This window comes from Venturia canescens, chromosome 1 (assembly GCF_019457755.1).
Source record: "Venturia canescens isolate UGA chromosome 1, ASM1945775v1, whole genome shotgun sequence".
NCBI classification, from domain to species: domain Eukaryota; kingdom Metazoa; phylum Arthropoda; class Insecta; order Hymenoptera; family Ichneumonidae; genus Venturia; species Venturia canescens.
The window spans coordinates 5,326,620-5,344,940 of record NC_057421.1 but is presented as its reverse complement, the minus strand read 5'-3'; the positions used below and the strand labels follow the sequence as shown (position 1 = coordinate 5,344,940).

The 18,321-nt window shown below is 36.8% G+C and overlaps 1 protein-coding gene across 7 annotated transcripts in view; it reads right to left on the bottom strand.

The window, feature by feature from the left end:
• Window positions 1–18,321, bottom strand: part of Mdr49 (Multi drug resistance 49) — a 57,179-nt gene that overhangs the window by 20,930 nt on the left and 17,928 nt on the right. For 2 of the 7 annotated variants that reach the window (XM_043434154.1, XM_043434157.1), the window contains exons 1-2: window positions 8,585–8,988; window positions 4,658–5,260 (exon numbers count right to left, since the gene is read on the bottom strand). The exons of 3 other annotated variants lie outside the window; for them this stretch is intronic. The gene's annotated coding sequence lies outside the window, so the exon portion shown is untranslated. Of the gene's footprint in view, window positions 1–4,657; window positions 5,261–8,584; window positions 8,989–16,045; window positions 16,104–18,321 lie in introns of those variants that run through there. 2 more of the 7 variants (XM_043434155.1, XM_043434158.1) reach the window with 1 other exon arrangement.

The window sequence follows — 18,321 nt, the reverse complement described above, 5'->3', positions numbered from 1 at the left end:
ATACATCCTCGAGGCTGGTGCATAAACTACAGAAGCATCGTTTTCGATTTTCTCGAGAGTAATTTCGGAGGCAACCACACCGGTATAAATCCTCGTACGGTATTGCGCACTCGGGAGAGATCATTCAAGGGAGTAGGGAAATGAAACGAAACGTCGAATCCTCGGAGCTTCGCTAAACATGGGAAATTCCGCGTGAAAATCAACTTCACAAAAATATTTTTTTTAAATGATAAATTTTTCATTGTCACGAGAAAAAATTAATTGCAAATGTATTCGAAGGAGGAAAACGATTAGAAATTCTTATCGAAATTTTGTAAAAACAAGCAATTCAACGTGAGAACGTATGAGCAAAAGATATAAAATGAATAAAAATTTTATTCATATTATATCTTTTAAAATAATTAAAATATCGAATTTCATAAAATGAATAAAATTTTTTATTTATTTTATATTTTTTTCTCATACAATAAAATATTTAATATTATATTTAGTTTTATTTATAGTTTTATATTATATTTAGAATAAAATTTTGTATTCATTTATTTTCAGTTATTACTACGAATAAATGCGTGAGGGACGTCATGACTTCATATTTACTTCACTATTTCTCGATAAAAATGATTAAAGGAATAAACTGAAGAGAGCGAACTTCAAAATTTGATCGAATAGAGACGGACTTTCCTATACGTGTGAAGCAACGTGTAGCACGACACAAAAAGCTGCAAGCGCACAGATGCGGTACAGACGGAAGCGTTTCTATTCCGCCACTTGAAACGGGAGACGGACTACAAAGTGGCCCAAAACTGCTTTCCCAAATCGCCAGGATTGAAAGGTTTCGAAATTCTGAAGAGAAAAGTCTTTAGCCATTTTTTTGTAGGGTGCATCATTGATGAGATATCCATTAAACAGTGTCAGCCAATCCGCTGCGCTGGAGATAAGAACCGGCGTATCGAGCCTATGCGCTGCTGCAGCTCAAAGAGTGGGGGAGCTTCCCCCACTCCACGTTTGCTCTCCGCACGAATTTTTTGGCGGTCAGCGATTATTTAATATCTCGTCAACGGGGCATCGAAGAGAGAAATGGCCAAAGACTTTTCTCTTCAGGATTCTCCAAGCTTTCTGTTTCGTACAGTTTCAGAGGAATATTTGTGAGAGACTGTACAGGAAGGAGGAAAGCAAGGCTTCGGAGAAAGCAGTCCGACTCTCTCGAGAGTAGCAGTGTGGCAATAGCAGCTTGAAAACACTACGAGAAACTGGCAAAAGTCTCGATCCATGCTGAGATTCGGAGGAGTATTTTCCCTCGACGATTTCACGATAATACGCTGAAGATAGATGTATATATAAACAAACGTAGGACTCTTGTATATTTTCAATTTCAAGCTCTTTTCAACCCCTTCAACCCTCCCCCCCCCCCCTTTGACTCCATATCACGATCGCTGCTCCCTCACTAAGAATCTCGACTCTTTGTCACTTCTTTTCCAACCACTGATACGCCCTACTTGCAACTTTTTTATTTATCGATGATGAAAATGTTGTTTTGCACGGAGAAAATTAAACGGTAATATTAAGCATGAAATTCACTGTTTAATTTACCGGATACATTTGACTACGGGAACGAGTTAACGAAAAATATTTATTCCAGTAACTCACTGTTAAATTTTCAATATTTTACGGAATTTTCGGTTTCATAATAGCAAATATTGCAGATAGTGAAATTCACGGTACGTATACTAAAATTTACAAAACGTTTAGTGAATTTTACGTCGCATCACAGCAAAATGTCCTTGCCCTAACGCAGATATCGATCACTCGTTTCCGAATTTCGTAGCACACTGAAACGGTCATTTACACACTTCAAAAAAGGGCTGAGCATATAAAAAAAATGGGAAAATCGGCCGATATAACGACAAGATAGTTTTAGCATGTCCCCAGCCGCATCTTAGCATAAACATTCGTACGGAAATTTGTACAGTGCAGCGTAGTAAAATTCATGGTGACGTCAAAATTTACTAAATACTCTGGTAAGATTTCCTACTGTGAACAATGAATATTATTTTTTTTATAGAAAAATTAAATTTCTTTCCGATAATAACATCAATGAATTGCAGCTCGTCACTGCAGAGTCGTTACTGAACAGCGATTTTTTAAATTGCATCCTTTCCATGTGCAATTCATTAAAAATTTACAATGAAGAATCCTCGATGTGCCATAGGATTATTATTCAAATTAATATAAAATGAGGATTTTGAACATTTGGATATAGGAAAAGGCTTTGCAATGCTTTCACATTCTTTTTCATCATCATCATAATTAGCATCGAATCAATTGTTCATATCGATCAACTAAATTATTCAATTATTTAGATGCACCATCGAGCAGTCGATTAATGAATCATTGGTTCTTGAATTATTGAAAAATAAAAAATAGTTGAAAAATGAAACTGAAATTATTGTGAAATGATGAAACCAATTGAATTTTAATTGGAGTGCAGGGGACTCATGGGGAAAAAAAATGAAAGAAAATGTAGAATTCTCTTCTTCGAAGTTTGATGACGTCAGTGTCTATATTGATTCCATTGATGCGATTTAGATCAAGAGTGAATGAAGATTCAAGCGTTATCAGGACAGAGGGTAAACCGCAAGTCATTGTGCGGCATAGGGGGTCTCGTAAATAATCGTTATCTGAACGGTAGCTTTCCTGTTGATTGATAAGAAAAAATGAAGCAACAAATATTTCACGCACTTTAGAAAGATTAGGCCCGTGAGTCTGTGAGTTCACAGAATTTAGTTGTTTGCAAATAAAACAATGACGAAAATTTTATAGCGATCATTTTTTTCCGTGTACTATTGTCGCGATAAACTAGAAACAGTAGATTAAAAAATTTTTATTAGATAATTAATAATAACAACTTAGTAAAACAAACAAAATTATTTGAAAAAATCCGATAACGCCGACGAGATTGAATTTATTGATTGTAGTAATAAAAATTTGGTTTTTTAATTCATTTATTTTTCATCAACCGTGTGGAATACTGTAAAACCTCGAAGCATTGAAAAGTTCAAGATCATCTTTCACCTTGAATTAAGCCAAGAAAAAATGGAAAAATTATCATTTCTCGTCTCTTCACGAGTCAAAGAGAATCAGTGATAAAAAAACATTCAAACAATTTCGAAGACCTTGGAAAAAAACCGGGTGCCAATAAGACTGCTAAAGTGGCTCGAAATTTTCCAGAAGTTCATCGAAATTCGTAAAAACATTCCAACCTCCATATCGAACGATACATTCAGTTTTTTCGGTAAGTTTAGAAACGAATGGGGTCATGCATTCATGAATCTCCGCGAAATCAGATAATCACTGACTGAGTCGCCACTCTCGAATCATCGTTAAAAAATGTCTTGATTACATTACTTTATTAATTATTATTATTCATTATATTATTTATGCAATAATAATTATTATTATTATTATAAATTAATTAATAACAAATATAAATAATAAATAAATTAATTCAATTAATATAGATAAATTTAAATTTAAATTAATTAATAATTATTCTATTAATTCTAATAAATTACATTAATTAACTCTCGAAAATATTTCAAATGAGAGAAAAACTTTGACACATTGAACTTTGAAAAAATTGAATTTCAATCTAATTTCAATCATTCGTACCTCTATTTTTTCGACATTTGTATCGGAAATTCCAAACTTTTGATTCTCAATCTGAATGGACTTAACAATTGTATTTCCGTATTTCGAACTAATGCTCACTCGATTTCATTGTTTTACAAACATATCTTTGTACGAAGTGATGTCGAGAACTTGGGAGGGGGGGGGGGGGAGGGATCGAGGAATTGATGGGAATATCAAAGTAAAACGTGATCAGTGTGACGATAAGACAAGAGTTCGAAACGCATGCAATTCTGGCCTTCACGTTATTTATTTACGTTTTTCCGGAGCACGTGAACAGTAGTATTCTTGAACTTGAACGTTGAAGAAAATCCAGCATGTTTGCAAACGTGTTTTTTATTGGAAAATTGATGGAAAAAATTAAATTTTATCAATTCAACTTGCCTTCGACTGAAACCGATTATAATCTGTAGATCGAGAACGAAAGATTTTGGATTAATGACCGATTTTTTTCTTATCGCTCTTCAGACAAGTTGATCGATCACTCGTGATAAGATTGCACTTTCTCCAAATCAAGTTCAGACATCGATGAATGGACAGTTGTTGACCGCTCCGGTTCGGTGCAGTTTGTTTGTTTTGTTTGAAGAGTTCTTGCAAAAGAGTGAAATTTGGAAAAAGAACGTGTTGGGAAGAACGAAATTAGGGAATTCACTGGAAAGAAAATTTTGTTGAAACCTCAAACTATTTTGTTCGACATATTCAACAAAATTTTTTGGTCCAAGCCGCAGTTTATTTTTACACTAAAACTCAGATAAAATGATAGAAATTTTGTTGCGTCCGCCAAACAATTTTCTTGAATTCATTCCATCAAAATATTTCAATAAAATCCACAAGAAAAAAAAACAAATAATTAGCAATAATGCTTAAACGGACTTGGAATTTTCGCTTATTATCGTGATAATAATTTCGAATGTGGGAAAAGGAACCTGAAAAGTAACTGATTGGCTTATTCGGTTGAACCCTTTTTTACCTTATGTCGGTTACTGTTTCCAATCAATATCCCAGATGTGTCTGATCAAGTCGACGATGGATTTCGTTTCGTCGGCTGACCCCTTCATAAGTGTCCCCTCGGACTACTCGTAATTTCACCACGATTATCAACCACGTGAAACAATAGTTAATGCACTTTGACAATTTGCTTTATCTCGTTGGTCGAGAAGAGGGTGTTAAACGACGATTGGTTTTATGAGGTGTAAATATTTCGATCGCACAGTCACTCAGGGAGGTTCACTTTAGGGATTTCCGTAGCACCAATAAAAGTGGGTCGATTTTTTGGGCTCGTTGATGGATCGAAGAAATCGTTTCTGTTTTTTTAACCGACACAGTTTTTGGGCGCGAGTTTCCAATTCGCGAAATTCACCCTTTTTTTCCAATGAATATTCACACCGACAGCTTAGGAACCACCGATGATAAATATTGTCCCAGAGTTTATTAAAACGACACCACGAGCGCGTCGCAATACGAGCGATATTAAGGAGGGATCTCGAGGGTTAAGCTCTCTCCGAGTATTTCGCAATAAATTCGAGCTGTTTCTCCTCTCGGGGTAGTGATCGCGACGCCACGAAGCTTCTGTCTGTTGCGGTAGGCAAAAGTGAGATTCTCAAAGAATTTATCGAATGAAAAAATGTGAAAAGGACGAAACGTTTTCAGCTGGATTGACGAATGAAAGTTTGTGTGAGGGTGCTGGGATTTTTTCGTGATTCTCTGGCACTCGAAATTTTTCGAATAGTTGAGAATTCGATGAAAAAAGATCGTAAAGAATATCAATTGATTTTCACTGAATTGATGAAATTTTGGACTTTCACATTAACCCGATTAATCGATAGGATTTTGGTCATTTTTCTCTTCGACGAATTTTGCTTATTGACATTGATTGAGGAACTGAAAATTTAGCCTCGTCTCGATTACGTATCGAAGAGAATTCACAGATTACTGACGCCAGAATATCATCGTTCGTTACCTTTTATATCTCTCATGCAAGCATTCAGACTTACACGTACAAAAGTATTCTTATGACTAGATAAGCCCACGATCGTACGTCGAGTACACACTCAATTTGCTATCCACACCTCACCAACAAATCTCCTCTCACTGTCTTCGTAATTGTGATTGTTGACCGACAATATATCACGCAAACGCGGAATGTTTTCCGGACAAATGAGCTTACGATTTATCGAAGAGTATTTATAAAGCGTTGTGTCAAGAGAATTTCGAAAATTGTTGAAACTACAATGAGTTTTCAGCAAGATTACAGATTTTTTTAAATATTTCGGTCAATCAATGTACCAGGAGAATCTCAAACGATTTAAAAAAAAAAAAAAAAATCAAGAGGATCAAGAGAATTTCGAAAATTGTTGAAACTACAATGAATTTTCAGCAAGAGTCCAAATTTTTTGAATATTTCAGTGAATTAATGTACCAGAAGAATCTCGAACGATTTTTAAAAAAAATGTCCAATCGATTCGATAAATGTTTTTGAAATACTAAAGCATTTGAAGGGTTCGTCAGAAAGGAATGAAGTTGCGATCTTTAAAATTGCAAAGTGTCGGAATGTGAAAAAAATGATGAAATGAAAAAAGGCTTTTTTCTTTGCATTTTAATCGTTACAGAAATGCCCTATATTTTTCGTCGTACTAAGAGGCGTTGATTCATACCGAAAGATCTCGAACGAAGACGTCGTCGAGACGATCATGTGATTTCTAAATTTACTCAACATGAGACAAATCTAGGTGTGCACTTGATTTTTCTTCAGTTTATAGGTGTGTGTTTGGACACATATATAATTTGGGTAGTACGTATGGAGTTAATTTCGATTGAATTTCATCTCGGACTCGGTAAAATTTATTTGGCCAAGTGTCAAAGTGGGCAGCTGCGAGTGTAATAAATTTTCCTGTCGCTCGAACAAATTTTATGTGATTAAAACGAAATTCATTGAAAATATCAATCGACCGAGACGCTAAAAATAGAATGAATTTTTCTCTTCTTAGTAATGAATTTATTTTGGCTGACGTCAAACACGATTGATGCTCGAATGACCTCGGAATCTCCGACTATGGAAAATCCTAGTGTAATTTAAATCCGTTGGAAATCCGATAATTTTGCATGAAGCACCTCTTCCAGTGGCAGGAAAAATCAACGGTTTGGTCGATTGAATATTCCTAGAAATCTCTACAGGAAAAACTGCAATTCAATGTAAAAAATGCAGCCTCGGCTATCCACGATTATACAAATTCGTTTTGGATCATAAAAAATGAACGAAACGATTTCGAAATTCAACTTGCAACACAAATTATAAAAGATATTCAAATTAATATTTTCATCAGCAGTTTTTATCCTCTTTCCAGCCATATATCAAGACAGAATCAAAAAAAAAGATTGTCACTTGAAAAAATGTGGTGTGGCACGTGTCTGGTCGACACAGTCTCGCACTACTAGAGCAAAAATGACGCAGGCGCTCTCTCGAGCAATGTGCTCATGGTCCACGTTGTTCGAAGCTACTCCGGTGTCATTGACACTGAGGGAGGAAAGAGGGTCGTTCAGGGTCGCCTACTAAAGTGGTAATTGCGTTCAAGCACCCTCTTTTTCTCTCCCCTTTCGTCTCGTCATTAAAAATTATCACGCTCCCCTAAAACATGAAATTCCTTATCTATCCTAGCGGGAACGGTGCTAGCTTCGTCGCCGAGTAATTGCATTTAATTTGGGTGGTTCACTTTCAATGAATAACAGAACAATAATGACACTCAAAAGATTATGTGAACGAATCATTCTCTTTTCTTCATTACCCATTACAGTTTTTCCGCGCATTAAGAGAGAGAGAGAGAGAGAAATAAAGGAAAATAATTTTTCCACCTTTCGTAAGAAAAGTATGCAGAAAAATGAAATTCTCTTTCTTTTGAAGGGAAGAAATAAAAAATGAATTCTTTCCGGTTTTATTAAAAATTAGTGAAAAATAATGGAATTTCCGCCCCTTTGCCAACAGCACGAAGAACAAAAGGAATTTGTTTCACTTTCATAAAAAAAATGAAAAATATGGAATTTTTCCCCGTCGAATTATTTGAAAGCTTTCATTTTGTCGGATAGTTCATTCCTACACCGTCAACGATCAGGTGATTTGTTGACGGAATGGAAAATGCTAACGAACAAAAGTCAACAAGATCTCAACTTTCAATGTTTGGGGTTTTTGTCGCCAAGTGGATACAGACAGCGTATTTACGAGACAGCTTCCTCACGTGCCAGCGAAAAGACGAGAGGAGGGAAGTGGGTTAGCAGTCTAAAGATGGACCAGGTCAAGGCCACCGACAAATTTTTTCCTAACGAATCCGTCGCGTTAACTCTAAGGGAAAAAGTCAGTGAGGAGCAGACGTTTAGGAAATTTGTCGAAGGATAATTTGTTCTATTTGAGCAGGCAATGTGTACGGAAGGTGTGCTGAGGCGATCGATGGCAATAACTGTTGGTATCAAACGTCGTTAATCACGATGAAAACAAATTTCCAAAGTCCAGGAATTTCCAAAGGTGGCCACGTTCACTCGAGTCGCAGAAACGATTCGAAAAATGACATCGTCAAGGTTCGAAAACTATTGACCAATCTGACGTTTGTCCTCGCTTACTTCCGTGTCAAAATGAAGTATTTATTTAGAAATAAATGAATAAAATTGCATTTGGAATTTGTTTTGATGGAAATAGTGTAAAATAAGATTTGTTTTTCTTTGTAATTCGTATGAAAATGAATTTTGACAAATTGGATAAAAGATTTTCCCAGCAAGACGAATTTGATCGTGATGAAAAAGAAGGCAATTAAAATGAATGAAAAAAAAGTGATTGACGAGTGTGTTGATCGATCGAATGGGCGTTTTGAATCGTCAGCCTTTGGCTGGTCTGTATTCATTGTTCTCGTACCATCGACTCGTGGGTAGTTTTCACACGTGACCTTGAATCTTCGAGCCCTTCGGGCTACAGCGAGGCGACCTTGAAACGGTCGAGAGTTCGGTCGAATTTGGCGCAAGCGCCTTCGTTCACAAGTTTAATTACGATTGCGATAATGATTATTATTGTTGTTATTATTCGGGGAGTTTCCTAATGAATTGGAGATTTATCTCGCGGAGCTTTGACAGCATTAATGAGGCAAGGAACGCACCCGGAAGTCGATTTATTCTTTTATCTTTATAATTCCGTGGTCGCTTCTTTCCGGATTATTTTTTGCCGTTTACTTTGTTAAATTATTCTTATTTTCGGAGCCTCGGAAGTGCAGGAATTATTATTCGCGGATCCGCAGAGGTTTGCGGCGCTCGACCGACTGACGCCGCGACCAGCCGACGTCCAAGACTCTCTTACGCAACGTGTATAACAGCCCCGTGTGCCAGCAAGCACACACCAAACCCCGACAAATACAGCCCCAACGAGACGACGACAAAACCGTCCACGTCGGATGCTGCATACCGCTCTTTCGATCTCCTTCACCTCGACAGCCCTGTGCACACCTTCTACTTTTTTCTCGCTACTCTTTTTTCTTTTACACCCGCCTAGATCTTCCACTTTTTTCCATTCTTTCATTCAGGGTTCATTCTTATTTACGTTTTTTCATTGACAATTTACTTCTGTTCGTTTATCTAGCCAATTAGTTTTCATTCATCTAAAAGTAAGTTAAAAAAATTGCTCAATTACTAAAATTAATTTGTTCTTATCCGTCGATCCGAAAATCTTTTCATTTAAGGTAGAACGGTCCCTCTTTCGCGGGGCAGAAGGTGAGAGGGGACTCCTATGCTTTAACATGGAAAGCCTCTCGTCTTACCAACTGCACGTGAATTTAATTTCTGCCTTTCAATTTACACGAAAAAATGATAATTGTGTACTTTTAGATGAAAAAATAACTAGTCCAACCATAATCTTCCTAATTTTGGCGGAAAAAGCTTCTTGTTTTATATTTCAAAACATCAAACATTTGCTTTGGCAGCAGCAACGCAGGGTTATGGTTTCAGTTTTTCAGTCTTGACTGCTCTGCTCAAGCTCGAGGGCAAGCTCCAAGTCGCACTGTTTATATACAGCTATACGAGAGTGCGTTGCTCGATACGACGTTGCCGCGTTTGAAGCTGTGTCCGCCAGAAGAGAGAGACAAATTTTGTTTATTAATTTTCTTTTGCACATTGCAGATAAACGGCACGGTGAAATCACTGCAAACTTCGCGAGAGTTATCTTGACAGTTGGTTCATATATCAGTGTTCGTTTCATCAAAAAATGGCTTTTTTAACCGTAGTTTTTCAATGTTTTTTTCCGTTTTTACACGCTTTTCCATAAGATCCAATGTAAAAAACTAATTCAATATTCTCAGAAACGGTATGATCGAACCCGTTAAAATTTCACGAGCAAATAGTTCACACACTTTCGAACGTATCTATCAATTTGCATAAAAACCCCTCTTTTTTGATATACGGTACGACCTTAAACGAGAAATATTAATTTGAGTCCACAAATGAAGTGTTTGAATTAACCAAATTTTCTTCAAAGTTGAAAAACTTCCTTTTTGTTCGCCACAAGTCGTTGAAACATCGAAGTTCTTGTTCAGTCAGAAAAATTTGTTTTTTCAGTAACGAGAATGTGGAAATAGTTCACAACCCTAAATAACTATGTAAAAAATAACTCATTTCATTCGAAATGGGAACACGAAAATGTGCCCAGGAAATTGCGACATTTATGTTTGCAAACAAAAGAAGATAGGCGGCCAAATTTCACGATATTTTTCATTATCGAATCTATTAATACCAGATAAATTCGTCGAAAGATATACACCGATCGCGATAATGATTATCAAGTTTTTTGGGACGAAAAATACCCGATGCGTCAGACAGAGAAATTTTAGAATTTATTAATATTTAATCAGTCAATGAGTTTGTTGACGATTTCGAGGACCATTTCTATGTCCAATTCCCTCCTGTTAACGGATCATCGAAACCGTCGAGCAAATCAGTGGTTCAGAAAATGAAGTGTGTACATAAATTCCGGGCCGCAGATTACCGTTTGTCCTGCGCCCAGTGGTCGGAATCGTGAACCGAAGCTCAGAAGATTGGAGTCCAAATCGAACATTTGTTTATCGTGTATTTCACAAAAGCGGTTGGGAATAGAGCAAAAGTACACAGAACGAATTTTTTAGTGCGTCGAATTCTCTACAAAAAAGTCCTAAACGAAATTTTTGTATCTCGAAATTCTGAGCCATGGGAAATAAAAAATTACTGCGGGGGACTTTTTTCTAGAAAATTTGGTGCGCTGTGAACGCACGGTGAAGGGAGGTTTATTTTTTTGGGTTGAAAGCCCATCAAAATTCAACTTTGATGGGGCTTTTCGACTTGGAGTTGTGCTTGGATTTTCATTTGAGAATTTTGCTCGTGGCATTTTTGTTTTTGAATTTTCGACTAATATTACAAGTACGAAATACGAATGTCTGGTCATATGGCTCACTTGTGTGTGTGGCATATTTCCTGTTTGAAATTTCGAAGATGCAAGTGCGCAGGCTTGGCACAGACGTCTATTCGGTCACGGCCTTCGGGAGTTTTCTATCCCACGTTTCCTTCCTCCCCCCTCTCGCTCTCTTTCTCTTTCTATTTGCGGTTGAATCTGCTCGAAATGCGGCATCTGATCTCGCGAATTTCCACGTTTGCTAATTTCATTTAATCCATTTTTAATTGGAGCGTGAAATTAAATTTTTCGTTCTTCAAAATTAACGAAAAAACTTCAAAAACAACGACGAATTTCGTGTGATCGTCGAGAGACTGAAATTTTTCAATTTTTCGATGCACTAATTAGATCTGCAATAAAATTCCTGAAATTTTACCGAACCAGTGGATTTGGCATTCTCTAATTAATTGCATAACCAATCAACTCGTTTTAAACGGATTATTGTTTTCCCGGAGTCCCCCGAATATCCTTTGTCATAACGAATTATCCGGATGATAAAGAAGATTCAAACACAAACGGAAGGAAAAATTTATCGATTTTTCGAATTGTTTTGTATGCAAAAAAATAATCATTTGTTAGTATAAACGTATGACGTAAACGGCGGTTGATTTTATAATAAATTAAAACATAAATTGATGGATTATTACTCCCGCCATTTAATTAGCATCGTTACACTTTTTGCATGCTCGAAGGACTCATTATCGAAATTAATGAAGAGTATGAATAACGATGCGGATCCCAATTATTCGTTCTTGACTCTTTGACGTACTCATTATGGGAATTAATTAACGATGTAATTAATAATATTTGCGTAATTGTGGTGAACGTTAACAAAGCTTTGACAAGTTTGCCTTCGTACGTTTTCACGTGGAAAGATAAGAGCTGGAAAGACACAATAGAGCTGTCGAGATGTACCAGTGAGAATATCATCAACCGAGGGAAAGAGAAGTGAAAAGGGAGAGAAGACAGAATTATGTGAAGCGAGAAAAACGAATCGATTATTTCATGAAACGGGGGGGGGGGGGGGGGATGAAGTACTTGCAAACCATCGTAAACCGGTGGCAAGAATCTTATTAAGGTAGTTTGGCCGTTCTATGACTAGTCAAGTTTGCAACTACTTTATGTGGATTAATTTTAAGTCTAAATTATAAATAAAATTAATAAACACTTACATTGAGAATGTTTTTGTCATGAGAATGTAATGAAATGCTTTAAAAATATCAAATTTATCCTTCAACTTGACTAGTTAATGATTGAGTCGGTTCCGACGACACTTTAAATACACATAACCTAGGGAATATTTTTATTGTGCGAAAGAAAGTTCATGTCGGTGTAATGCCACCGAGAAAAAGGAATGGTCAATTCATTAAAAAAAGCGAAGCTACTAGACGAACGAAAGCACGTGAGTCAGTCTCAAAAATAAATTTGAAGAAATTCCCGCGATTTCCGAATTTACCCGAGGTTCAATCAGCTGTTACCAGCAGTCCAACGTAATGACTGACATCCGCTTTTTCATGTTTTCTTTCTTAAAAGCCACGTAAGGTAATGTTTTTTCTTTTTTTTTTTAAGAAACGGAACCTGCTTACAATCTAAATACAATTTTTTCACAATTAATATTATTGTGAGTTATCCCATAGGGTACCGTGTTAAAAACTCAAAATTGTAAATGAAATAATTCAAACCTTTGCCCCGTAAAAGGCCCTGGAACTGGGCTTATCGTTATCAGGGGACCTTAAATTATCATTTACCGCAAAAAAAGTAGAGCTTCAACCGTACTTTATCTTACGGTCGAACTACTTTAATCATACTCTGTCCTCTTTTGTCTTTTCGTTCTATATTTATGTGCTCCCATCAGCTACGTAATGTGTATACCAAGTGATTCATTAGTTGAACGAAAAAAAAAAATAAATTTTTCTTTTTTATCGTTTTTTAATGCATTTTTTATTTTCGAAAAATTGTTATAAACTATTGAGATTTGAATGCGTCACGATATTTTTTGTTCACTGAATAATGATTTTTGGGTTCATGAAACTCTTCGATTCGGTGCTCCAGATTAATTGGAGTCACTGGTAACAAAAGTGTAAGTAACTTTCGTAAAATGGGCAATTTCCACGATCAAGGAGTGACAAATTTATCAAGAAGATTTACAACTACAACATTAGCGTTTTACGAGCAGCTTCATCGTGATGAGATTCCGGTAAACAAACATGCACAATTGTAGCAATGACGCCGTTTGGTATACAAACATAAAAACGCACGCGCAATCAGGAGTATTAATAGAAATTGTCGTACAAAGTGCATTATCTGTAAAGCAGAAAAAAAAGATTTCATTTAATTTTAGTAACCTGTTTTAAGAGGAAGAACGACTGTGAAAATTGTTATCTTTGTGAGAATGATTTATTTATCGGTTCTCACAATTGTCGATCCATTTAAAGGCTATGAGCAGTGTAAACGTTAAAATTTTAGGCCTTTCTCGTTTCTTTAATAAATAAAAATTAGTTGGATGGATTTACATAAAAGCTTGTACTTTTCTTTCACACACACTCAGAGGCACTGGAAAAATTATTATTTTTTTTTTCATTTTTTTAATGGTGCATTTTTGTACAATGGTGCGTTGAAAATGGCACCCCTTAAATCGGCGTTGACAGCAAAAAAGAGAGCTTTTGTCCCAGCGGCTTGATGCGAATTGCATTTTCTAGGGAAAACGTATGTTCAGCATGACGAAGCAATTTTTTGTTAACTTTTTTTTGTTCTTTTATAAACAATTTTCTACTAAATAATTCATAAAAATTGTGATTTTTTTTTCTTCAAATGGTCGCCACTTGTTTTCTCAACAATATTTCGAAAATCCCCTGCGTCATGCTATAGCTAATAGCACTTTTTAAGAATCATTTTGGTTTTTCGTCCTCAGATGTTTCATTTTTGAGATTTGCTGACAAAACCGATTCAAGGGCCATTTTCAAGGCACCAAAATATACGATGAAAAAAATGTTGCTCAACATTTTTTCCCAGTACTTCTGAGTGCGTACGTACAAGTTTTTATTTAAACCCATGCAACCAATTTTTATTTATAAAATAAACAAAAAACACGTAAAATTTCAACGTTTACACTGTTCATAGCCCTTAATTTCTGTCCTCTTCGTTTCTTCCATTCCTTCATTCAACAGATTTGACTACGAAAGCCTCTAAATTGCAAAGTTTTTCAAAGATCAGCGAACTTTCAGTGAAAAAATAAGTCGACCTGATATCGACGAGGAACAGCAGAAAAGTCCGGAGACCCCGACATATCCCGGCTTCCATGGCCCCCAGAAGCGATTAATTAATCCAGATAAAGCGATTGAAAAGTACGCTCGCCTTTTTGAAGCTTTAGCCACCTATATAGACGGAAATATATAGGAAGATTTTACAAAGTGAATTTAAGAAGAAAAAAAAGCATCTTTCCGACGAAAAATGAACGAGAAGAACTTTCGTCTATCTTTTTAATTGGCTTTGCGATTGACTCTCGCCCTTCTTGTCTCTACATCTCTCTTCGGTCTTTCGCTTCCCGGAGGCTTACGAACGATCGAATGCGACCTGTAAACCGTGCATAGATGTAATTGACTTTCCGCTCCCTCGCACCGAGCATATTCTAATGAATAACTGCATCCACATGTTCAATCGAAAGTTAACACCTTACGGAGACTCCTAAAACTCTGGCATCTAAAATCGATTATCCATGTCGATGATTAATACGCGATCCAGCATTTCTCAGCCCATCTAGATGCGCCAATACTCGTGGCGTCATCTTTCGAGAGTTTGAGAAACTAACAGCGAACGTATCTAGAAGTGGAAGTAGGGGAGACTGGGGCTGGTTGGCCAACGTTTCAAAGTATTGCTTGTACACAAGGAACTTAAGACGATTTCAAAAACCAAATGTTTGTTTCGAATAGAAGCAACCTTGCTCTATCTCAGATGAAAATTTGAATTTTTTCATGAAAAACGAAATGAGTTATGAATGGCTTTTTTGACGAACCATTTTCGTGTCAACCGACCCCACGGTCGGGGCAACTCGACACAAGCATTGGGACAAGTTGACTATGGTACTATTTTTACCTGATGATCAACTACGTATTAGTGAAATTAATAAAAACGGATAGTTAACGCAATATTATTCATTAGATGATTCGAACAATGAACACAAAATGTTGACATAAGTCAATGGAAAGATCATTTTTGTCCATAAGTGTGGGAAAAAGGAATATTTTTTGATCCTCATCCTCGTCATCAAAATCAGAATTACAGTTTTTACACAATTATATTTTTACTGACACACCTTGGGTGGGCCCACTTAAGGAAGTTGAAGCGATATATATATAAGACATCGTACGAAAAAAACATTAGATTTTATTATTCCAAATTAATGAATTGAAAATTTACGTGAATCTTCTTGAACAGCGCTTAATTATGTGTGGAAAAATTGGAGAGGTTTCACCGCCTGGTAATCGAGATATTCATTGTTGAAAATGACAAGGTTAAACATGGGCTCTTATGGAAGCTTTCAAAAAATTGCTAACTTCAACAATAAATATCTTAATTTCACGACGGTGAATCATCGGCATATCCCGCCAGAAGTTTAATACTGTCTTAAGGTTTCTGTTTAAAAAATTTTAATGTGCAAAGTTGGAAAATAGTTTTAACATAAGATACGCTTCAACCTCCTTAAAGCACACACTTTGGCCTACTTACCCCACACTGCTTTTTTTAGCAACAAAACGTTCCACCAGCAAATTATAGCGATAATTGAGAAAAATACTGGGCACAATTATAGTTCAATATATGAAAATTCATGTAGAGGATTATTCTAATAATTGGAAAAAAAAATTCGAGGCAGCAGGAAATAGATAAGATTGACGTAAAAATTTGGTTTTGTACCTGGACTTAAGGAGATCCTTCACCGTTCCTAAACGACGTGTCGCTCCGACTCGTTGGGACACACGAATGAGAAAGAGGTTACAATGAACGATTATATCAACCGGGCGTATGTTTACATATTCCGTAATTTGGGTGTTATTGTTTATTATCAACTTGCCCTGTTGGCCAGCTAGCCCCGACCTCCCCTACGCTTCAAAATATTCTTCAAAATATCTCGCATTCCGAAATCCACAGTGGATCGCGTTTTTCCAGAATCTTGCGAGTACATAAAATCAGTCAAGTTACAACAAGATACAACGAACAAAAATTGTTTAGCTGCTTTGCGAATTACAAAATTGTTCCTTTGAATTTAAGAGGGTTACCCTTAAAAAAGAATTCAAAATGATGGATCACTGAAATTCTTTGAGCAGGTGATACGTTGAAAAATTCATTCAAATCCGTTCAGTCGATTTTGTGTATTAAGTCTCGCGACGAACGTACAGAAGCGAATTGTTCCGCCTCAAAGATTTACACCACTAGAGAGAGAGGTGAACGCGCGAGTTGATTATTGATTCGACGAATTCGAACAGCGATAGGATGTCAAAATGGTTAAAAGTTCATTCTTAGAACAATAGACCAGGGGATGAGATTGATTAAAAACTGTCGATGATTCCACAGCAATTTTTGTACAGGGAGAAGAACGAAGTGTTCCTGTCACAAGGAGTGAAGCGATAACGAAAAATATCCGAGATTATATCCGTAGCGAACGCCCTTTGGTTCCAGTGAAAAAACTAAACAAACCGGAGAAGTGAACCGTCGCATTTTTCGGAGTCAAAAAAAAAGCAGCTGAACGAAAAATGAGAGTAGAATGGAATGTTTACTGGAATGTACTTCCTGATGAGACAAAGGACACGTACGCTCGAAACGACGCATATTCGGGATTGAGGACACAAAAAAATGCAGCCATGCAAAGTTGTTACAGTCCAAACAGCCTGTATACACGAAAGTCGATCAATGTATACTCGAATCTATCGAGTGTCTCAAAATCTCGGTTCTATTCTCAAGAAACAGTTACATCACGACGTTCTGAAGAGAAAAGTCCTTGGCCGTTTTTTTCTGCGAGGCAGCGTTCGAGAGATATTCGATGATCGATGACAGCCAATGGAGAAAGCTGTTGAGGCAAAAGGGGCGGGGACTGAGCTCGCCAGCTGGGTCGCAAGCCATCGCGCAGAAGGGCGGGGGGGGGGGGGAGGTGCCGAGGCGCGTTTGGCCATCGCTCTCACTACTGGCGCACGTCATTGGCTGTTTGCAAATGAAGCATTATCTCGTAAACGTTACGTCGTACGGGAAAAATTCAAAGGACTTTTCTTTAGAGAATTTGATGGGCGATCGAAGAGTTCAACAATCTTTGCATTTTTTGTAACACACTGTATGTGAAAATGTATGTGAGGTAGGTTTAGTAGAAAAAAAGGATTGAAAAATTTCCGGAAAGCCATGAGAATGTGTTCGAGGGTGGATTGTCCTTTGTTTTATCATGTGTGGGAGAAGTTCGCAAGCGCGTCGCATAATACAGGTTTATATGGATTCGCATATATTCGATGTATGCGAAACTCGCATCGTTGCATTTCGATAGACAGCCCGTAGCAATTTCGCGATACGTCGAACAATGTTCGCAATGGCAAAGGAGAAAGAGAAAAAGGGAAGAGAAAAGTTTTTTAAATGGGGGAGAATGAGAGAGAGAGAGAGAGAGAGAGAGAGAGAGAGAGAGAGAGAGAGAGAGAGAGAGAGAGAGAATCAAAGGAAGGGGGAAAGAGACCGAGCGAAATTCATCTTCTGGCAGCATCCCTAGGGCACATGCTAAATTGTTGCACGAAAATATTTCGAGGCTAAAACACAAGTAGTGATAAAAGGCATGAAGAACAAAGCAGTACCGATGAACGTCCGTACTTTTGGGTAAAAAATTAATTGAAGAGCCAGCAGAATATTAATGTGCACATGCCACCGCGTTTCGCTCCTCATTTTCGAATATTCCAGTTCTTTTTCACCTTTCACAAGTAACTTCATTGTTCCCCGAGTCTTTTTCGTCACGATTGTTTTCCGAGCTGGATACTCGTCGCTCTGATTTTTTAATGGAAAATAACATTTTCAATCACGTTCTCTACTTTCGTTATTTTCAATTTGTATATAAAATGTTTAATGGAACAACGAATCGTGGTCATTCCCTGATAGGGGAATTACATTTCCTGTAATTGTTATTTGTTCTTGTAATTTTATTGAACAATAAATTCTCATACAAT